Source organism: Oncorhynchus mykiss, chromosome 5 (genome assembly GCF_057628025.1).
Source record: "Oncorhynchus mykiss isolate SJ-2025 chromosome 5, ASM5762802v1, whole genome shotgun sequence".
Taxonomy (NCBI): domain Eukaryota; kingdom Metazoa; phylum Chordata; class Actinopteri; order Salmoniformes; family Salmonidae; genus Oncorhynchus; species Oncorhynchus mykiss.
In genome coordinates this window covers 976,106-1,001,038 of record NC_143026.1, presented here as the reverse complement: position 1 = coordinate 1,001,038, position 24,933 = coordinate 976,106, and positions in this window count along the sequence as shown.

The following is a 24,933-nucleotide window of genomic DNA, read 5'->3' as shown; positions in this document are numbered from 1 at the left end:
TTGAGGACCAAAACCATCCACAGTATCCAGAGATGGCTCCAATGAGGACCAAAACACACCACAGTATCCAGAGATAGCTCGATTGAGGACCAAAACACACAATAGTATCCAGAGATGGCTCCATTAGCAACCAAAACACACCACAGTATCCAGAGATGCCTCCGTGAGGACCAAAACACACCACAGTATCCAGAAATGGCTCCATTGAGGACCAAAACACACCACAGTATCCAGAGATGGCTCCATTGAGGACCAAAACACATCATAGTATCCAAAGATGGCTCCATTAGGGACCAAAACACACCGCAGTATCCAGAGATGGCTCCGTGAGGACCAAAACACACCACAGTATCCAGAGATGGCTCCATTGAGGACCAAAACACACCACAGTATCCAGAGATGGCTCCATTAGGGACCAAAACACACCACAGTATCCAGAGATGGCTCCATTGAGACCCAAAACACACCACAATATCCAGAGATGGTCCATTGAGGACCAAAACACACCACAGTATCCAGAGATGGCTCCATGGAGACCCAAAACACACCACAGTATCCAGAGATTGCTCCATTGAGACCCAAAACACACCACAGTATCCAAAGATGGCTCCATTAGGGACCAAAACACACCGCAGTATCCAGAGATGGCTCCGTGAGGACCAAAACACACCACAGTATCCAGAGATGGCTCCATTGAGGACCAAAACACACCACAGTATCCAGAGATAGCTCCATTGAGGACCAAAACACACCATAGTATCCAGAGATGGCCCGATTAGGGACCAAAACACGCCACAGTATCCAGAGATGGCTCCGTGAGGACCAAAACACACCACAGTATCCAGAGATGGCTCCATTGAGGACCAAAACACACCACAGTATCCAGAGATGGCTCCATTGAGGACCAAAACACATCATAGTATCCAAAGATGGCTCCATTAGGGACCAAAACACACCGCAGTATCCAGAGATTGCTCCGTGAGGACAAAAACACACCACAGTATCCAGAGATGGCTTCATTGAGGACCAAAACACACCACAGTATCCAGAGATGGCTCCATTAGGGACCAAAACACACCACAGTATCCAGAGATGGCTCCATTGAGACCCAAAACACACCACAATATCCAGAGATGGTCCATTGAGGACCAAAACACACCACAGTATCCAGAGATGGCTCCATGGAGACCCAAAACACACCACAGTATACAGAGATGGTCAATTGAGACCCAAAACACACCACAGTATCCAGAGATGGCTCTATTGACAACCAAAACACACCGCAGTATCCAGACATGGCTCCATTGAGGACCAAAACACACCACAGTATCCAGAGATGGCTCCATTGAGTACCAAAACACACCACAGTATCCAGAGATGGCTCCATTGAGGACCAAAACACATCATAGTATCCAAAGATGGCTCCATTAGGGACCAAAACACACCGCAGTATCCAGAGATGGCTCCGTGAGGACCAAAACACACCACAGTATCCAGAGATGGCTCCATTGAGGACCAAAACACACCACAGTATCCAGAGATGGCTCCATTAGGGACCAAAACACACCACAGTATCCAGAGATGGCTCCATTGAGACCCAAAACACACCACAATATCCAGAGATAGCTCCATTGAGGACCAAAACACACCATAGTATCCAGAGATGGCCCGATTAGGGACCAAAACACGCCACAGTATCCAGAGATGGCTCCGTGAGGACCAAAACACACCACAGTATCCAGAGATGGCTCCATTAGGGACCAAAACACACCACAGTATCCAGAGATGGCTCCATTGAGACCCAAAACACACCACAGTATACAGAGATGGTCAATTGAGACCCAAAACACACCACAGTATCCAGAGATGGCTCTATTGACAACCAAAACACACCGCAGTATCCAGACATGGCTCCATTGAGGACCAAAACACACCACAGTATCCAGAGATGGCTCCATTGAGTACCAAAACACACCACAGTATCCAGAGATGGCTCCATTGAGGACCAAAACACATCATAGTATCCAAAGATGGCTCCATTAGGGACCAAAACACACCGCAGTATCCAGAGATGGCTCCGTGAGGACCAAAACACACCACAGTATCCAGAGATGGCTCCATTGAGGACCAAAACACACCACAGTATCCAGAGATGGCTCCATTAGGGACCAAAACACACCACAGTATCCAGAGATGGCTCCATTGAGACCCAAAACACACCACAATATCCAGAGATGGTCCATTGAGGACCAAAACACACCACAGTATCCAGAGATGGCTCCATGGAGACCCAAAACACACCACAGTATCCAGAGATTGCTCCATTGAGACCCAAAACACACCACAGTATCCAGAGATGGCTCCATTAGCGACCAAAACACACCACAGTATCCAGAGATGGCTCCGTGAGGACCAAAACACACCACAGTATCCAGAGATGGCTCCATTGAGGACCAAAACACACCACAGTATCCAGAGATGGCTCCATTGAGGACCAAAACACATCATAGTATCCAAAGATGGCTCCATTAGGGACCAAAACACACCGCAGTATCCAGAGATGGCTCCATGAGGACCAAAACACACCACAGTATCCAGAGATGGCTCCATTGAGGACCAAAACACACCACAGTATCCAGAGATGGCTCCATTAGGGACCAAAACACACCACAGTATCCAGAGATGGCTCCATTGAGACCCAAAACACACCACAATATCCAGAGATGGTCCATTGAGGACCAAAACACACCACAGTATCCAGAGATAGCTCCATGGAGACCCAAAACACACCACAGTATACAGAGATGGTCAATTGAGACCCAAAACACACCACAGTATCCAGAGATGGCTCTATTGACAACCAAAACACACCGCAGTATCCAGACATGGCTCCATTGAGGACCAAAACACACCACAGTATCCAGAGATGGCTCCATTGAGTACCAAAACACACCACAGTATCCAGAGATGGCTCCATTGAGGACCAAAACACATCATAGTATCCAAAGATGGCTCCATTAGGGACCAAAACACACCGCAGTATCCAGAGATGGCTCCGTGAGGACCAAAACACACCACAGTATCCAGAGATGGCTCCATTGAGGACCAAAACACACCACAGTATCCAGAGATGGCTCCATTAGGGACCAAAACACACCACAGTATCCAGAGATGGCTCCATTGAGACCCAAAACACACCACAATATCCAGAGATAGCTCCATTGAGGACCAAAACACACCATAGTATCCAGAGATGGCCCGATTAAGGACCAAAACACGCCACAGTATCCAGAGATGGCTCCGTGAGGACCAAAACACACCACAGTATCCAGAGATGGCTCCATTAGGGACCAAAACACACCACAGTATCCAGAGATGGCTCCATTGAGACCCAAAACACACCACAATATCCAGAGATAGCTCCATTGAGGACCAAAACACACCACAGTATCCAGAGATGGCTCCATTGAGGACCAAAACACATCATAGTATCCATAGATGGCTCCATTAGGGACCAAAACACACCGCAGTATCCAGAGATTGCTCCGTGAGGACAAAAACACACCACAGTATCCAGAGATGGCTTCATTGAGGACCAAAACACACCACAGTATCCAGAGATGGCTCCATTAGGGACCAAAACACACCACAGTATCCAGAGATGGCTCCATTGAGACCCAAAACACACCACAATATCCAGAGATGGTCCATTGAGGACCAAAACACACCACAGTATCCAGAGATGGCTCCATGGAGACCCAAAACACACCACAGTATACAGAGATGGTCAATTGAGACCCAAAACACACCACAGTATCCAGAGATGGCTCTATTGACAACCAAAACACACCACAGTATCCAGACATGGCTCCATTGAGGACCAAAACACAAAAACAGTATCCAGAGATGGCTCCATTGAGTACCAAAACACACCACAGTATCCAGAGATGGCTCCATTGAGGACCAAAACACATCATAGTATCCAAAGATGGCTCCATTAGGGACCAAAACACACCGCAGTATCCAGAGATGGCTCCGTGAGGACCAAAACACACCACAGTATCCAGAGATGGATCCATTGAGGACCAAAACACACCACAGTATCCAGAGATGGCTCCATTAGGGACCAAAACACACCACAGTATCCAGAGATGGCTCCATTGAGACCCAAAACACACCACAATATCCAGAGATGGTCCATTGAGGACCAAAACACACCACAGTATCCAGAGATGGCTCCATGGAGACCCAAAACACACCACAGTATCCAGAGATTGCTCCATTGAGACCCAAAACACACCACAGTATCCAGAGATGGCTCCATTAGCGACCAAAACACACCACAGTATCCAGAGATGGCTCCATTAGGGACCAAAACACACCACAGTATCCAGAGATGGCTCCGTGAGGACCAAAACACACCACAGTATCCAGAGATGGCTCCATTAGGGACCAAAACACACCACAGTATCCAGAGATGGCTCCATTGAGACCCAAAACACACCACAATATCCAGAGATAGCTCCATTGAGGACCAAAACACACCACAGTATCCAGAGATGGCTCCATTGAGGACCAAAACACATAGTATCCAAAGATGGCTCCATTAGGGACCAAAACACACCGCAGTATCCAGAGATTGCTCCGTGAGGACAAAAACACACCACAGTATCCAGAGATGGCTTCATTGAGGACCAAAACACACCACAGTATCCAGAGATGGCTCCATTAGGGACAAAAACACACCACAGTATCCAGAGATGGCTCCATTGAGACCCAAAACACACCACAATATCCAGAGATGGTCCATTGAGGACCAAAACACATCATAGTATCCAAAGATGGCTCCATTAGGGACCAAAACACACCGCAGTATCCAGAGATTGCTCCGTGAGGACAAAAACACACCACAGTATCCAGAGATGGCTTCATTGAGGACCAAAACACACCACAGTATCCAGAGATGGCTCCATTAGGGACCAAAACACACCACAGTATCCAGAGATGGCTCCATGGAGACCCAAAACACACCACAGTATACAGAGATGGTCAATTGAGACCCAAAACACACCACAGTATCCAGAGATGGCTCTATTGACAACCAAAACACACCGCAGTATCCAGACATGGCTCCATTGAGGACCAAAACACACCACAGTATCCAGAGATGGCTCCATTGAGTACCAAAACACACCACAGTATCCAGAGATGGCTCCATTGAGGACCAAAACACATCATAGTATCCAAAGATGGCTCCATTAGGGACCAAAACACACCGCAGTATCCAGAGATGGCTCCGTGAGGACCAAAACACACCACAGTATCCAGAGATGGCTCCATTGAGGACCAAAACACACCACAGTATCCAGAGATGGCTCCATTAGGGACCAAAACACACCACAGTATCCAGAGATGGCTCCATTGAGACCCAAAACACACCACAATATCCAGAGATGGTCCATTGAGGACCAAAACACACCACAGTATCCAGAGATGGCTCCATGGAGACCCAAAACACACCACAGTATCCAGAGATTGCTCCATTGAGACCCAAAACACACCACAGTATCCAGAGATGGCTCCATTAGCGACCAAAACACACCACAGTATCCAGAGATGGCTCCGTGAGGACCAAAACACACCACAGTATCCAGAGATGGCTCCATTGAGGACCAAAACACACCACAGTATCCAGAGATGGCTCCATTGAGGACCAAAACACATCATAGTATCCAAAGATGGCTCCATTAGGGACCAAAACACACCGCAGTATCCAGAGATGGCTCCATGAGGACCAAAACACACCACAGTATCCAGAGATGGCTCCATTGAGGACCAAAACACACCACAGTATCCAGAGATGGCTCCATTAGGGACCAAAACACACCACAGTATCCAGAGATGGCTCCATTGAGACCCAAAACACACCACAATATCCAGAGATGGTCCATTGAGGACCAAAACACACCACAGTATCCAGAGATAGCTCCATGGAGACCCAAAACACACCACAGTATACAGAGATGGTCAATTGAGACCCAAAACACACCACAGTATCCAGAGATGGCTCTATTGACAACCAAAACACACCGCAGTATCCAGACATGGCTCCATTGAGGACCAAAACACACCACAGTATCCAGAGATGGCTCCATTGAGTACCAAAACACACCACAGTATCCAGAGATGGCTCCATTGAGGACCAAAACACATCATAGTATCCAAAGATGGCTCCATTAGGGACCAAAACACACCGCAGTATCCAGAGATGGCTCCGTGAGGACCAAAACACACCACAGTATCCAGAGATGGCTCCATTGAGGACCAAAACACACCACAGTATCCAGAGATGGCTCCATTAGGGACCAAAACACACCACAGTATCCAGAGATGGCTCCATTGAGACCCAAAACACACCACAATATCCAGAGATAGCTCCATTGAGGACCAAAACACACCATAGTATCCAGAGATGGCCCGATTAGGGACCAAAACACGCCACAGTATCCAGAGATGGCTCCGTGAGGACCAAAACACACCACAGTATCCAGAGATGGCTCCATTAGGGACCAAAACACACCACAGTATCCAGAGATGGCTCCATTGAGACCCAAAACACACCACAATATCCAGAGATAGCTCCATTGAGGACCAAAACACACCACAGTATCCAGAGATGGCTCCATTGAGGACCAAAACACATCATAGTATCCATAGATGGCTCCATTAGGGACCAAAACACACCGCAGTATCCAGAGATTGCTCCGTGAGGACAAAAACACACCACAGTATCCAGAGATGGCTTCATTGAGGACCAAAACACACCACAGTATCCAGAGATGGCTCCATTAGGGACCAAAACACACCACAGTATCCAGAGATGGCTCCATTGAGACCCAAAACACACCACAATATCCAGAGATGGTCCATTGAGGACCAAAACACACCACAGTATCCAGAGATGGCTCCATGGAGACCCAAAACACACCACAATATCCAGAGATAGCTCCATTGAGGACCAAAACACACCATAGTATCCAGAGATGGCCCGATTAGGGACCAAAACACGCCACAGTATCCAGAGATGGCTCCGTGAGGACCAAAACACACCACAGTATCCAGAGATGGCTCCATTAGGGACCAAAACACACCACAGTATCCAGAGATGGCTCCATTGAGACCCAAAACACACCACAATATCCAGAGATAGCTCCATTGAGGACCAAAACACACCACAGTATCCAGAGATGGCTCCATTGAGGACCAAAACACATCATAGTATCCATAGATGGCTCCATTAGGGACCAAAACACACCGCAGTATCCAGAGATTGCTCCGTGAGGACAAAAACACACCACAGTATCCAGAGATGGCTTCATTGAGGACCAAAACACACCACAGTATCCAGAGATGGCTCCATTAGGGACCAAAACACACCACAGTATCCAGAGATGGCTCCATTGAGACCCAAAACACACCACAATATCCAGAGATGGTCCATTGAGGACCAAAACACACCACAGTATCCAGAGATGGCTCCATGGAGACCCAAAACACACCACAGTATACAGAGATGGTCAATTGAGACCCAAAACACACCACAGTATCCAGAGATGGCTCTATTGACAACCAAAACACACCACAGTATCCAGACATGGCTCCATTGAGGACCAAAACACAAAAACAGTATCCAGAGATGGCTCCATTGAGTACCAAAACACACCACAGTATCCAGAGATGGCTCCATTGAGGACCAAAACACATCATAGTATCCAAAGATGGCTCCATTAGGGACCAAAACACACCGCAGTATCCAGAGATGGCTCCGTGAGGACCAAAACACACCACAGTATCCAGAGATGGCTCCATTGAGGACCAAAACACACCACAGTATCCAGAGATGGCTCCATTAGGGACCAAAACACACCACAGTATCCAGAGATGGCTCCATTGAGACCCAAAACACACCACAATATCCAGAGATGGTCCATTGAGGACCAAAACACACCACAGTATCCAGAGATGGCTCCATGGAGACCCAAAACACACCACAGTATCCAGAGATTGCTCCATTGAGACCCAAAACACACCACAGTATCCAGAGATGGCTCCATTAGGGACCAAAACACACCGCAGTATCCAGAGATGGCTCCGTGAGGACCAAAACACACCACAGTATCCAGAGATGGCTTCATTGAGGACCAAAACACACCACAGTATCCAGAGATGGCTCCATTAGGGACCAAAACACACCACAGTATCCAGAGATGGCTCCATGGAGACCCAAAACACACCACAGTATACAGAGATGGTCAATTGAGACCCAAAACACACCACAGTATCCAGAGATGGCTCTATTGACAACCAAAACACACCGCAGTATCCAGACATGGCTCCATTGAGGACCAAAACACACCACAGTATCCAGAGATGGCTCCATTGAGACCCAAAACACACCACAATATCCAGAGATAGCTCCATTGAGGACCAAAACACACCACAGTATCCAGAGATGGCTCCATTGAGGACCAAAACACATAGTATCCAAAGATGGCTCCATTAGGGACCAAAACACACCGCAGTATCCAGAGATTGCTCCGTGAGGACAAAAACACACCACAGTATCCAGAGATGGCTTCATTGAGGACCAAAACACACCACAGTATCCAGAGATGGCTCCATTAGGGACAAAAACACACCACAGTATCCAGAGATGGCTCCATTGAGACCCAAAACACACCACAATATCCAGAGATGGTCCATTGAGGACCAAAACACATCATAGTATCCAAAGATGGCTCCATTAGGGACCAAAACACACCGCAGTATCCAGAGATTGCTCCGTGAGGACAAAAACACACCACAGTATCCAGAGATGGCTTCATTGAGGACCAAAACACACCACAGTATCCAGAGATGGCTCCATTAGGGACCAAAACACACCACAGTATCCAGAGATGGCTCCATGGAGACCCAAAACACACCACAGTATACAGAGATGGTCAATTGAGACCCAAAACACACCACAGTATCCAGAGATGGCTCTATTGACAACCAAAACACACCGCAGTATCCAGACATGGCTCCATTGAGGACCAAAACACACCACAGTATCCAGAGATGGCTCCATTGAGTACCAAAACACACCACAGTATCCAGAGATGGCTCCATTGAGGACCAAAACACATCATAGTATCCAAAGATGGCTCCATTAGGGACCAAAACACACCGCAGTATCCAGAGATGGCTCCGTGAGGACCAAAACACACCACAGTATCCAGAGATGGCTCCATTGAGGACCAAAACACACCACAGTATCCAGAGATGGCTCCATTAGGGACCAAAACACACCACAGTATCCAGAGATGGCTCCATTGAGACCCAAAACACACCACAATATCCAGAGATGGTCCATTGAGGACCAAAACACACCACAGTATCCAGAGATGGCTCCATGGAGACCCAAAACACACCACAGTATCCAGAGATTGCTCCATTGAGACCCAAAACACACCACAGTATCCAGAGATGGCTCCATTAGCGACCAAAACACACCACAGTATCCAGAGATGGCTCCGTGAGGACCAAAACACACCACAGTATCCAGAGATGGCTCCATTGAGGACCAAAACACACCACAGTATCCAGAGATGGCTCCATTGAGGACCAAAACACATCATAGTATCCAAAGATGGCTCCATTAGGGACCAAAACACACCGCAGTATCCAGAGATGGCTCCATGAGGACCAAAACACACCACAGTATCCAGAGATGGCTCCATTGAGGACCAAAACACACCACAGTATCCAGAGATGGCTCCATTAGGGACCAAAACACACCACAGTATCCAGAGATGGCTCCATTGAGACCCAAAACACACCACAATATCCAGAGATGGTCCATTGAGGACCAAAACACACCACAGTATCCAGAGATAGCTCCATGGAGACCCAAAACACACCACAGTATACAGAGATGGTCAATTGAGACCCAAAACACACCACAGTATCCAGAGATGGCTCTATTGACAACCAAAACACACCGCAGTATCCAGACATGGCTCCATTGAGGACCAAAACACACCACAGTATCCAGAGATGGCTCCATTGAGTACCAAAACACACCACAGTATCCAGAGATGGCTCCATTGAGGACCAAAACACATCATAGTATCCAAAGATGGCTCCATTAGGGACCAAAACACACCGCAGTATCCAGAGATGGCTCCGTGAGGACCAAAACACACCACAGTATCCAGAGATGGCTCCATTGAGGACCAAAACACACCACAGTATCCAGAGATGGCTCCATTAGGGACCAAAACACACCACAGTATCCAGAGATGGCTCCATTGAGACCCAAAACACACCACAATATCCAGAGATAGCTCCATTGAGGACCAAAACACACCATAGTATCCAGAGATGGCCCGATTAGGGACCAAAACACGCCACAGTATCCAGAGATGGCTCCGTGAGGACCAAAACACACCACAGTATCCAGAGATGGCTCCATTAGGGACCAAAACACACCACAGTATCCAGAGATGGCTCCATTGAGACCCAAAACACACCACAATATCCAGAGATAGCTCCATTGAGGACCAAAACACACCACAGTATCCAGAGATGGCTCCATTGAGGACCAAAACACATCATAGTATCCATAGATGGCTCCATTAGGGACCAAAACACACCGCAGTATCCAGAGATTGCTCCGTGAGGACAAAAACACACCACAGTATCCAGAGATGGCTTCATTGAGGACCAAAACACACCACAGTATCCAGAGATGGCTCCATTAGGGACCAAAACACACCACAGTATCCAGAGATGGCTCCATTGAGACCCAAAACACACCACAATATCCAGAGATGGTCCATTGAGGACCAAAACACACCACAGTATCCAGAGATGGCTCCATGGAGACCCAAAACACACCACAATATCCAGAGATAGCTCCATTGAGGACCAAAACACACCATAGTATCCAGAGATGGCCCGATTAGGGACCAAAACACGCCACAGTATCCAGAGATGGCTCCGTGAGGACCAAAACACACCACAGTATCCAGAGATGGCTCCATTAGGGACCAAAACACACCACAGTATCCAGAGATGGCTCCATTGAGACCCAAAACACACCACAATATCCAGAGATAGCTCCATTGAGGACCAAAACACACCACAGTATCCAGAGATGGCTCCATTGAGGACCAAAACACATCATAGTATCCATAGATGGCTCCATTAGGGACCAAAACACACCGCAGTATCCAGAGATTGCTCCGTGAGGACAAAAACACACCACAGTATCCAGAGATGGCTTCATTGAGGACCAAAACACACCACAGTATCCAGAGATGGCTCCATTAGGGACCAAAACACACCACAGTATCCAGAGATGGCTCCATTGAGACCCAAAACACACCACAATATCCAGAGATGGTCCATTGAGGACCAAAACACACCACAGTATCCAGAGATGGCTCCATGGAGACCCAAAACACACCACAGTATACAGAGATGGTCAATTGAGACCCAAAACACACCACAGTATCCAGAGATGGCTCTATTGACAACCAAAACACACCACAGTATCCAGACATGGCTCCATTGAGGACCAAAACACAAAAACAGTATCCAGAGATGGCTCCATTGAGTACCAAAACACACCACAGTATCCAGAGATGGCTCCATTGAGGACCAAAACACATCATAGTATCCAAAGATGGCTCCATTAGGGACCAAAACACACCGCAGTATCCAGAGATGGCTCCGTGAGGACCAAAACACACCACAGTATCCAGAGATGGCTCCATTGAGGACCAAAACACACCACAGTATCCAGAGATGGCTCCATTAGGGACCAAAACACACCACAGTATCCAGAGATGGCTCCATTGAGACCCAAAACACACCACAATATCCAGAGATGGTCCATTGAGGACCAAAACACACCACAGTATCCAGAGATGGCTCCATGGAGACCCAAAACACACCACAGTATCCAGAGATTGCTCCATTGAGACCCAAAACACACCACAGTATCCAGAGATGGCTCCATTAGCGACCAAAACACACCACAGTATCCAGAGATGGCTCCGTGAGGACCAAAACACACCACAGTATCCAGAGATGGCTCCATTGAGGACCAAAACACACCACAGTATCCAGAGATGGCTCCATTGAGGACCAAAACACATCATAGTATCCAAGGATGGCTCCATTAGGGACCAAAACACACCGCAGTATCCAGAGATGGCTCCGTGAGGACCAAAACACACCACAGTATCCAGAGATGGCTCCATTGAGGACCAAAACACACCACAGTATCCAGAGATGGCTCCATTAGGGACCAAAACACGCCACAGTATCCAGAGATGGCTCCGTGAGGACCAAAACACACCACAGTATCCAGAGATGGCTCCATTGAGGACCAAAACACACCACAGTATCCAGAGATGGCTCCATTGAGGACCAAAACACATCATAGTATCCAAAGATGGCTCCATTAGGGACCAAAACACACCGCAGTATCCAGAGATTGCTCCGTGAGGACAAAAACACACCACAGTATCCAGAGATGGCTTCATTGAGGACCAAAACACACCACAGTATCCAGAGATGGCTCCATTAGGGACCAAAACACACCACAGTATCCAGAGATGGCTCCATTGAGACCCAAAACACACCACAATATCCAGAGATGGTCCATTGAGGACCAAAACACACCACAGTATCCAGAGATGGCTCCATTAGGGACCAAAACACACCACAGTATCCAGAGATGGCTCTATTGACAACCAAAACACACCGCAGTATCCAGACATGGCTCCATTGAGGACCAAAACACACCACAGTATCCAGAGATGGCTCCATTGAGTACCAAAACACACCACAGTATCCAGAGATGGCTCCATTGAGGACCAAAACCATCCACAGTATCCAGAGATGGCTCCAATGAGGACCAAAACACACCACAGTATCCAGAGATAGCTCCATTGAGGACCAAAACACACAATAGTATCCAGAGATGGCTCCATTAGCGACCAAAACACACCACAGTATCCAGAGATGGCTCCGTGAGGACCAAAACACACCACAGTATCCAGAGATGGCTCCATTGAGGACCAAAACACACCACAATATCCAGAGATGGCTCCATTGAGGACCAAAACACATCATAGTATCCAAAGATGGCTCCATTAGGGACCAAAACACACCGCAGTATCCAGAGATGGCTCCGTGAGGACCAAAACACACCACAGTATCCAGAGATGGCTCCATTGAGGACCAAAACACACCACAGTATCCAGAGATGGCTCCATTGAGACCCAAAACACACCACAATATCCAGAGATGGTCCATTGAGGACCAAAACACACCACAGTATCCAGAGATGGCTCCATGGAGACCCAAAACACACCACAGTATCCAGAGATTGCTCCATTGAGACCCAAAACACACCACAGTATCCAGAGATGGCTCCATTGAGACCCAAAACACACCACAGTATCCAGAGATGGCTCAATTGAGGACCAAAACACACCACAGTATCCAGAGATGGTCATTTGAGACCCAAAACACACCACAGTATCCAGAGATGGCTCCATTAGGGACCAAAACACACCACAGTATCTAGAGATGGCTCCATTTAGGACAAAAACACACAACAGTATCCAGAGATGGCTCCATTAAGGACCAAAACACACCACAGTATCCAGAGATGGCTCCATTTAGACCCAAAACACACCACAGTATCCAGAGATGGCTCCATTGAGGACCAAAACCATCCACAGTATCCAGAGATGGCTCCAATGAGGACCAAAACACACCACAGTATCCAGAGATGGCTCCATTGAGGACCAAAACACACCACAGTATCCAGAGATGGCTCCATTGAGGACCATATTCCATCTCTATTAGAGACACATGGGTTGTTTTATTAAGAACAGGGGATTACGAAACTGCAGAGTCCAAATTTCTATGTCTGTTTTTACTTTCTATGTCTGTTTGGGACAAGTGTCCCAAATGCCACCGTATTCTCTGTGGGCCCTGGTGAAAAGTAATGCACTTCATAGGGGATAGGCCACTACTTAGGACTCAGTCTCAGCCATTGTTTTATCGTAAACACACTAGGAGAACCTCAGTGAATGGAAATATTTTTGAGAATTTTGAGATGGTTCCAATTCATATATCTCAGCCTGCAACTAGAGTATTATGCTAGAGAAGGGGCTGGAGCTGGACATGAGATTAGAGCTGGAAATGGGATTAGAGCTGGACATGAGATAAGAGCTGAACATTGGATTAGAGCTGGACATGAGATTAGAGCTGGAAATGGGATTATGGCTGGAGATGGGCTGGAGCTGGAGATGGGCTGGAGCTGGAGATGGGCTGGAGTTGGAGTGGGGGCTGGAGTTGGAGTGGGGGCTGGAGATGGAGTGGGAGCTGGAGAAGGGGCTGGAGCTGGAGAAGGGGCTGGAGCTGGGGCTGGAGTTGGAGTGGGGGCTGGAGTTGGAGTGGGGGCTGGAGATGGAGTGGGGGCTGGAGCTGGAGAAGGGGCTGGAGATGGAGTGGGGGTTAGAGCTGGAGAAGGGGCTGGAGCTGGAGAAGGGGCTGGAGCTGGGGCTGGAGTTGGAGTGGGGGCTGGAGATGGAGTGGGGGCTGGAGTTGGAGTGGGGGCTGGAGATGGAGTGGGGGCTAGAGCTGGAGAAGGGGCTGGAGTTGGGGCTGGAGTTTGAGTGGCGATAGGGATGGGACTGGAGATGGAGTGGGGGCTGGAGATGGAGTGGGGGCTAGAGCTGGAGAAGGGGCTGGAGTTGGGGCTGGAGTTTGAGTGGCGATAGGGATGGGCCTGGAGATGGAGTGGGGACTGGAGATGGAGTAGCGATAGGGATGGGACTGGAGACGGAGCTGGGGAGGGAAATGGCTCACCGTTCATGTCAACAAATAACCAGTAACTGCCTATCTTTATAATCTGAATATAAACTAGATACATAATGACTGGCTTGGGGTCTGGAATTAAATTATATGGATACAACTGCTGAATAAATGTTGAGAGCTGGCTGGGACAGAGAGAGAAAAGTGGCTGGGACAGAGAGAGAGGTGGCTGGGACAGAGAGAAGGTGGCTGGGACAGAGAGAGAGGTGGCTGGAAGAGAGAGAGATGTGGCTGGGACAGAGAGAGGGGTGGCTGGGAGAGAGAGAGAGGTGGCTGGGACAGAGAGAGAGGTGGCTGAGAGAGATAGAGAGGTGGCTGGGACAGAGAGAGAGAGGTGGCTGGGACAGAGAGAGAGAGGTGGCTGGGACAGAGAGAGAGAGGTGGCTGGGAAAGAGAGAGAGAGGTGGCTGGGACAGAGAGAGAGGTGGCTGGGACAGAAAGAGAGGTGGCAGGGACAGAGAGAGAGTTGGCTGGGAGAGAGATAGAGGTGGCTGGGACAGAGAGAGAGCTGGCAGAGACAGATAGAGAGACGGCTGGGACAGAGAGAGAGATGTAGCAGCAGTAGAGGTAGCAGCAGTAGAGGAGGGGTACTGTCCACAGTATTTAGGATGATTAGCAGCAGTAGAAGAGGGGTACAGTCCACAGTATTCAGGAAGAGGAGTAGCAGCAGTAGAGGAGGGGTACAGTCCACAGTATTCAGGAAGAGGAGTAGCAGCAGTAGTGGAGGGGTGCAGTCCACAGTATTCAGGAAGATGAGTAGTAGCAGTAGAGGACGTGTACAGTCCACAGTATTCAGGAAGAGGAGTAGCAGCAGTAGAGGAGGGGTACAGTAGAGGAGGGGTGAAGTCCACAGTATTCAGGAAGAGGAGTAGCAGCAGTAGAGGAGGGGTACAGTCCACAGTATTCAGGAAGAATAGCAGCAGTAGAGGGGAACAGTCCACAGTTTTCAGGAAGACTAGCAGCAGTAGAGGAGGGGTGAAGTCCACAGTATTCAGGAAGACTAGCAGCAGTAGAGGAGGGGTACAGTCCACAGTATTCAGGAAGACTAGCAGCAGTAGAAGAGGGGTACAGTCCACAGTATTCATGAAGAGGAGTAGCAGCAGTAGAGGAGGGGTACAGTCCACAGTATTCAGGAAGAGGAGTAGCAGCAGTAGAGGAGGGGTACAGTCCACAGTATTCAGGAAGACTAGCAGCAGTAGAGGAGGGCTACAGTCCACAGTATTCAGGAAGAGGAGTAGCAGCAGTAGAGGAGGGGAACAGTCCACAGTATTCAGGAAGAGGAGTAGCAACAGTAGAGGAGGGGTGCAGTCCACAGTATTCAGGAAGACTAGCAGCAGTAGATGAGGGCTACAGTCCACAGTATTCAGGAAGAGGAGTAGCAGCAGTAGATGAGGTCTACAGTCCACAATATTCAGGAAGAGGTGTAGCAGCAGTAGAGGAGTGGTACAGTCCACAGTATTCAGGAAGAGGAGTAGCAGCAGTAGAGAAGGGGTACAGCCCACAGTATTCAGGAAGAGGAGTTGCAGCAGTAGAGGAGGGATACAGTCCACAGTATTAAGGAAGAGGAGTAGCGGCAGTAGAGGAGGGGTACAGTCCACAGTATTCAGGAAGATGAGTAGCTGTAGAGGAGGGGTACAGTCCACAGTACTCAGGAAGACTAGTAACGGTAGAGTAGGGAAACAGTCCAAGGTGTTCAGGAAGAGGAGTAGCAGCAATAGAGGAGGGGTACAGTCCACAAAATTCAGGAAGACTAGCAGCAGTAGAGGAGGGGTACAGTCCACAGTATTCAGGAAGAGGAGTAGCAGCAGTAGAGGAGGGGTACAGTCCACAGTATTCAGGAAGAGGAGTAGCAGCAGTAGATGAGGGCTACAGTCCACAGTATTCAGGAAGAGGAGTAGCAGCAGTAGAGGAGGGGTACAGTCCACAGTATTCAGGAAGAGGAGTAGCAACAGTAGAGGAGGGGAACAGTCCACAGTATTCAGGAAGACTAGCAGCAGTAGATGAGGGCTACAGTCCACAGTATTCAGGAAGAGGAGTAGCAGCAGTAGATGAGGGCTACAGTCCACAATATTCAGGAAGAGGAGTAGCAGCAGTAGAGGAGGGGTACAGTCCACAGTATTCAGGAAGAGGAGTAGCAGCAGTAGAGGAGGGGTACAGTCCACAGTATTCAGGAAGAGGAGTAGCAGCAGTAGAGGAGGGGTACAGTCCACAGTATTCAGGAAGAGGAGTAGCAGCAGTAGATGAGGGCTACAGTCCACAGTGTTCAGGAAGAGGAGTAGCAGCAGTAGAGGAGGGGTACAGTCCACAGTATTCAGGAAGACTAGCAGCAGTAGAGGAGGGGTACAGTCCACAGTATTCAGGAAGACTAGCAGCAGTAGAGGAGGGGTACAGTCCACAGTATTCAGGAAGAGGAGTAGCAGCAGTAGAGGAGGGGTACAGTCCACAATAGTTACGAAGATTAGCAGCAGTAGAGGAGGGGTACAGTCCACAGTATTCAGGAAGAGGAGTAGTAGCAGTAGAGGAGGGGTACAGTCCACAGTATTCAGGAAGACTAGCAGCAGTAGATGATGGCTACAGTCCACAGTATTCAGGAAGAGGAGTAGCAGCAGTAGAGGAGGGTTACAGTCCACAGTATTCAGGAAGAGGAGTTGCAGCAGTAGAGGAGGGATACAGTCCACAGTATTCGGGAAGAGGTGTAGCAGCAGTAGAGGAGGGGAACAGTCCACAGTATTCAGGAAGACTAGCAGCAGTAGATGAGGGCTACAGTCCACAGTATTCAGGAAGAGGAGTAGTAGCAGTAGAGGAGGGGTACAGTCCACAGTATTCAGGAAGACTAGCAGCAGTAGAGGAGGGATACAGTCCACAGTATTCAGGAAGACTAGCAGCAGTAGAGGAGGGATACAGTCCACAGTATTCAGGAAGACTAGCAGCAGTAGAGGAGGAATACAGTCCACAGTATTCAGGAAGACTAGCAGCAGTAGAGGAGGGATACAGTCCACAGTATTAAGGAAGACTAGCAGCAGTAGAGGAGGGCTACAGTCCACAGTATTCAGGAAGACTAGCAGCAGTAGAGGAGGGATACAGTCCACAGTATTCAGGAAGACTAGCAGCAGTAGAGGAGGGATACAGTCCACAGTATTCAGGAAGACTAGCAGCAGTAGAGGAGGGATACAGTCCACAGTATTCAGGAAGACTAGCAGCAGTAGAGGAGGGATACAGTCCACAGTATTCAGGAAGACTAGCAGCAGTAGAGGAGGGATACAGTCCACAGTATTCAGGAAGACTAGCAGCAGTAGAGGAGGGGTACAGTCCCCCTTTTAACAGTCCCGTGTGGAGGATCTCACTCCAGCAGAAGCTTCTGAATGTGACTGTTCTCAAAAGTTTTTTCATTTTGAATTCTATTAGCCTTTATTAACTGGAGTTTGTTAACCCCTGAAGATTTTAATGGTCCAACCCTCTTAATCAGAAAGATACAATGTTCCTCTGAGACTAGCATGAAATCCCTAAAAAAATTATCTGTGTGTAAATATGAAGCAAGGCCAGGCGAGAGAGGAACATTGGAGGGTCGCTGAGAATTTGACACATTTGAGGATGTCATCCCTTCTTTCTTTCTATTTCCCTGCAGCTTTAAAACTCAATCAATCACTTATTTGGGTCTCTGCTCTGTGATCCGGTTCAGTCAGATATGTGTTCTTTATCTATTGTGGAGGGCCCTGCTTTAATTTCTCTATGAAAATATCCTCCTCTGTGAGCTGGTTCAATCAGATATGTGTTCTTTATCTATTGTGGAGGGCCCTGCTTTCATTTCTCTATGAAAATATCCTCCTCTGTGAGCTGGTTCAGTCAGATATGTGTTCTTTATCTATTGTGGAGGGCCCTGCTTTCATTTCTCTATGAAAATATCCTCCTCTGTGAGCTGGTTCAGTCAGATATGTGTTCTTTATCTATTGTGGAGGGCCCTGCTTTCATTTCTCTATGAAAATATCCTCCTCTGTGAGCTGGTTCAGTCAGATATGTGTTCTTTATCTATTGTGGAGGGCCCTGCTTTCATTTCTCTATGTAAATATCCTCCTCTGTGAGCTGGTTCGGTCAGATATGTGTTCTTTATCTATTGTGGAGGGCCCTGCTTTCATTTCTCTATGAAAGTATCTGCTTCTTAGAGCAGAACGATAGGTTTATAATCTGCTTCATTCAGCCTACTACCTCTGGGTATTCCCTGGGTCCCCAATGGCACCTTATTTCCTTCACAGTTCACTACTTTGACCCTGGTCAACAGTAGTACACTATATTATAGTAGTTCTGCTCGTCATTGGTTGAAGCTCAATGTTAAATTCAAATCTCCCTTAACCAATGTGATACTGATGTTGATGATAAATCAACTTGATTGGAGATCTACAACACACTCCCGCCGCTCGCCATTTTCCGTTTGGCCATTAACGAGAACCACTATACCATATTTTTGACGGGGTCGTTAGCATTAGTGTCGTTAGCATTTTTTTGGTCCAAACCTAGTTCATATTCTAGACATGGGATTAAAGCGAGGCTACGGAGTCCATAAGGTCCATTAGACTTAGATCCATTTGGACTGAATAAGTTTGCTGTTGCAAACTTTGGGAAAACTGCCACTCTGCCATTTAGGTTAGTATTGTGGAGTAACTACAATGTTGTTGATCCATCCTCAGTTTTCTCTTACCCCCTTGCTCAAAGGGATAATCAATGTCTGCTTTCTTTTGATTCATTTTACCCATATACCAATAGGTGCCACTCTTTGTGAGGTATTGGAAAACCTCCCTGGTCTTTGTGAAATTCACTACTCGACTGAGGGACCTTACAGAAAATGGTATATGCGGGTACAGAGATGAGGTAGTCATTAAAACATATAGTTAAACACTATTATTGCACATAGACTGAGTCCATGCAACATATTATGTGACTCTTTAAGAACATTTTTACTCCTGAACTCATTTAGGATTGCGAAAGCAGAAGGGTTATTGACTCGAGACAATTCAGCTTTTCATATTTTAGTAATTTGTAGACCTTAATAAAGTGCGTAGGCCAGTGACACAACATCTCAATTTAATCCATATTAAAATCAGGCTGTAACACAACAACAGGAGAAAAAAGTAAAAGGCTTGGATCAGGTGGTCTGTATCTATGGGACAGACTCTAGTGTTGTTCTAGTGTTCCCTACAGGGCTTATATCAGGTCTGTATCTATGGGACAGACTCTAGTGTTGTTCTAGTGTTCCCTACAGGGCTTATATCAGGTCTGTATCTATGGGACAGACTCTAGTGTTGTTCTAGTGTTCCCTACAGGGCTTATATCAGGTCTGTATCTATGGGACAGACTCTAGTGCTGTTCTAGTGTTCCCTACAGGGCTTATATAAGGTCTGTATCTATGGGACAGACTCTAGTGCTGTTCTAGTGTTCCCTACAGGGCTTATATCAGGTCTGTATCTATGGGACAGACTCTAGTGCTGTTCTAGTGTTCCCTACAGGGCTTATATCAGGTCTGTATCTATGGGACAGACTCTAGTGTTGTTCTAGTGTTCCCTACAGGGCTTATATCAGGTCTGTATCTATGGGACAGACTCTAGTGTTGTTCTAGTGTTCCCTACAGGGCTTATATCAGGTCTGTATCTATGGGACAGACTCTAGTGTTGTTCTAGTGTTCCCTACAGGGCTTATATCAGGTCTGTATCTATGGGACAGACTCTAGTGCTGTTCTAGTGTTCCCTACTGTCACGTTCTGACCTCTATTTCTGTTGTTTTGTATTTATTTAGTATGGTCAGGGCGTGAGTTGGGTGGGCAGTCTATGTTTGTTTTTCTATGTTTTGGGGCATTTCTATGTTTTCGGCCTAGTATGGTTCTCAATCAGAGGCAGGTGTCATTAGTTGTCTCTGATTGAGAATCATACTTAGGTAGCCTGGGTTTCACTGTGTGTTTGTGGGTGATTGTTCCTGTCACTGTGTTTGTTGTCACAGGATAGGCTGTATAGGTTTTCACGTTCCGTTTGTTGTTTTGTAGATTTGAGTTATTTCATGTATCGTTCAGTTTTCCATTAAAGAACATGAATAACCACCATGCTGCTTTTTGGTCCGCTTCTCCTCCTACAGACGAACGCCCTTACAGAATCACCCACCACAACAGGACCAAGCAGCGTGTCAACAGGCAGGAGCAGCAGGAGAAGCAACAGCGGCAGCAGGAGATACGTAGTAAGGAATTCTGGACATGGGAGGAAATCCTCGACGGGAGAGGACCCTGGGCTAAGCCAGGAGAATATTGCCGCCCCAAGGCCGAGCTGGAGGCAGCAAAAGCAGAGAGGCGGCATTCTGAGGAACTAGCTCGGCGGCGCGGACGGAAGCCCGAGAGTCAGCCCCAAAATTTTCTTGGGGGGGGGCACAGGGGGAGTGTGGCAGAGTCAGGAGTCAGACCTGAGCCAACTCCCCCCGTTTATCGTGAGGAGCCAAGGAGGAGCTCAGAACCAGAGCTGGTGTTGGAGGTGAGCGAAGCAGAGACTGTGAAGGAGTTAATGGGGAAATTGGAGGAGAGTGATATGAGGGACTTGCTGGTTTGGTGCATGAGGCACGACATTCGCCCGACGGAGCGTGTCAGGGATTTAATGGCACCGGGGTCAGCTCTCCATACTCATCCTGAGGTACGAGCGAGGGGTCTGGTGAAGACTGTGCCAGCCTCACGCACCAGGCCTCCTGGGCATCTCCCTAGCCTTGCACGTCCTGTGCCATCTCAGCACTACGGTGCTCCTAGCAGTGCTAACTGTGGCGGGCGTGGTGCTGGTCAGGCACCGTGTTATGCAGTTGTGCGCACGGTGTCCCCAGTACGCGTGCTTAGCCCGGTGCGCTACATCCCAGCTCCCCACATCTGCCGGGCTAGGGTGAAGATCCAGCCAGGGCGGTTGGTGCCAGCCCTGCCCTCAAGATCTCCAGTACGCCTTCACGGTCCGGTCTATCCGTCACCACCTCCACGCACCAGCCCTCCGGTGGCAGCCCCCCGTACCAGGCTGTCTCTCCGGCCCATCCTTACAGGGGCTCCCTCCTCTCCAGCGCTGCCGGAGTCTCCCGCCTCTCCGGCGCTACCAGAGCCTTCCTCCTCTCCAGCGCTGCCGGAGTCTCCCGCCTGTTCGGCGCTACGAGAGCTACTCAGTCCAGCGCTTCCAGAGCCTTCCTCCTCTCCAGCGCCGCCAGTGCCGCTCGTCAGCCCAGCGCCGCCAACGCCGCCCGTCTGCCCAGCGCCGCCAGTGCCGCCCGTCAGTCCGGCGGTTCCAGAGCCTTCCTCCTCTCCAGCGCCGCCAGTGCCGCCCATCTGCCCAGCGCCGCCAGTGCCGCCCGTCTGCCCAGCGCCGCCCGTCTGCCCAGCGCCGCCAGTGCTACCCGTCTGCCCAGCGCCGCCAGTGCTGCCCGTCTGCCCAGCGCCGCCAGTGCTGCCCGTCTGCCCAGTGCCGCCCGTCTGCCAGGAGCCGCCAGTGCCGCCCGTCTGCCAGGAGCCGCCAGTGCCGCCCGTCTGCCAGGAGCCGCCAGTGCCGCCCGTCTGCCAGGAGCCGCCAGTGCCGCCCGTCAGCCAGGGGCCGCCAGTGCCGCCCGTCAGCCAGGGGCCGCCAGTGCCGCCCGTCAGCCAGGGGCCACCAGTGCCGCCCGTCAGCCAGGGGCCGCCAGTGCCGCCAGTCAGCCAGGGGCCGCCAGTGCCGCCAGTCAGCCAGGGGCCGCCAGTGCCGCCAGTAAGCCAGGGGCCTCCAGTGCCGCCAGTCAGCCAGGGGCCGCCAGTAAGCCAGGGGCCGCCAGTGCCGTCAGTCAGCCAGGGGCCGCCCGAGCAGCTGCCCCTCTGTCCCGAGCAGCTGTCCCTCTGTCCCGAGCAGCTGTCCCTCTGTCCCGAGCAGCTGCCCCTCTGTCCCGAGCAGCTGCCGCCCCTCTGTCCCGAGCTGCTATCGCCCCTCTGTCCCGAGCTGCTATCGCCCCTCTGTCCCGAGCTGCTATCGCCCCTCTGTCCCAAGCAGCTGCCCCTCTGTCCCGAGCAGTTGTCCCTCTGTCCCGAGCAGCTGCTTCACCTCTGTCCCGAGCTGCCCCTCTGTCCCGAGCAGCCCCTCTGTCCAGTGGGGTCATTGAGAGGGGTGGCCATGGTGAGTAAGCCAGGGAGGCGGACAATAAGGCGGACTAAGACAATGGTGAAGTGGGTCCGCGTCCCGCGCCAGAGCCGCCACCGCGGACAGACGCCCACCCAGACCCTCCCCTATAGGTCAAGGTTTTGCGGCCAGAGTCCGCACCTTTGGGGGGGGGGTACTTTCACGTTCTGACCTCTATTTCTGTTGTTTTGTATTTATTTAGTATGGTCAGGGCGTGAGTTGGGTGGGCAGTCTGTTTGTTTTTCTATGTTTTGGGGCATTCTATGTTTTCGGCCTAGTATGGTTCTCAATCAGAGGCAGGTGTCATTAGTTGTCTCTGATTGAGAATCATACTTAGGTAGCCTGGGTTTCACTGTGTGTTTGTGGGTGATTGTTCCTGTCACTGTGTTTGTTGTCACAGGATAGGCTGTATAGGTTTTCACGTTCCGTTTGTTGTTTTGTAGATTTGAGTTATTTCATGTATCGTTCAGTTTTCCATTAAAGAACATGAATAACCACCATGCTGCTTTTTGGTCGGCTTCTCCTCCTACAGACGAACGTCGTTACACCTACAGGGCTTATATCAGGTCTGTATCTATGGGACAGACTCTAGTGTTGTTCTAGTGTTCCCTACAGGGCTTATATCAGGTCTGTATCTATGGGACAGACTCTAGTGTTGTTCTAGTGTTCCCTACAGGGCTTATATCAGGTCTGTATCTATGGTACAGACTCTAGTGTTGTTCTAGTGTTCCCTACAGGGCTTATATCAGGTCTGTATCTATGGGACAGACTCTAGTGTTGTTCTAGTGTTCCCTACAGGGCTTATATCAGGTCTGTATCTATGGGACAGACTCTAGTGTTGTTCTAGTGTTCCCTACAGGGCTTATATCAGGTCTGTATCTATGGGACAGACTCTAGTGTTGTTCTAGTGTTCCCTACAGGGCTTATATCAGGTCTGTATCTATGGGACAGACTCTAGTGTTGTTCTAGTGTTCCCTACAGGGCTTATATCAGGTCTGTATCTATGGGACAGACTCTAGTGTTGTTCTAGTGTTCCCTACAGGGCTTATATCAGGTCTGTATCTATGGGACAGACTCTAGTGTTGTTCTAGTGTTCCCTACAGGGCTCATTTCAGGTCTGTATCTATGGGACAGACTCTAGTGTTGTTCTAGTGTTCCCTACAGGGCTTATATCAGGTCTGTATCTATGGGACAGACTCTAGTGTTGTTCTAGTGTTCCCTACAGGGCTTATATCAGGGTTGTATCTATGGGACAGACTCTAGTGTTGTTCTAGTGTTCCCTACAGGGCTTATATCAGGTCTGTATCTATGGGACAGACTCTAGTGTTGTTCTAGTGTTCCCTACAGGGCTTATATCAGGTCTGTATCTATGGGACAGACTCTAGTGCTGTTCTAGTGTTCCCTACAGGGCTTATATCAGGTCTGTATCTATGGGACAGACTCTAGTGTTGTTCTAGTGTTCCCTACAGGGCTTATATCAGGTCTGTATCTATGGGACAGACTCTAGTGTTGTTCTAGTGTTCCCTACAGGGCTTATATCAGGTCTGTATCTATGGGACAGACTCTAGTGCTGTTCTAGTGTTCCATACAGGGCTTATATCAGGTCTGTATCTATGGGACAGACTCTAGTGCTGTTCTAGTGTTCCATACAGGGCTTATATCAGGTCTGTATCTATGGGACAGACTCTAGTGTTGTTCTAGTGTTCCCTACAGGGCTTATATCAGGTCTGTATCTATGGGACAGACTCTAGTGTTGTTCTAGTGTTCCCTACAGGGCTTATATCAGGTCTGTATCTATGGGACAGACTCTAGTGTTGTTCTAGTGTTCCCTACAGGGCTTATATCAGGGTTG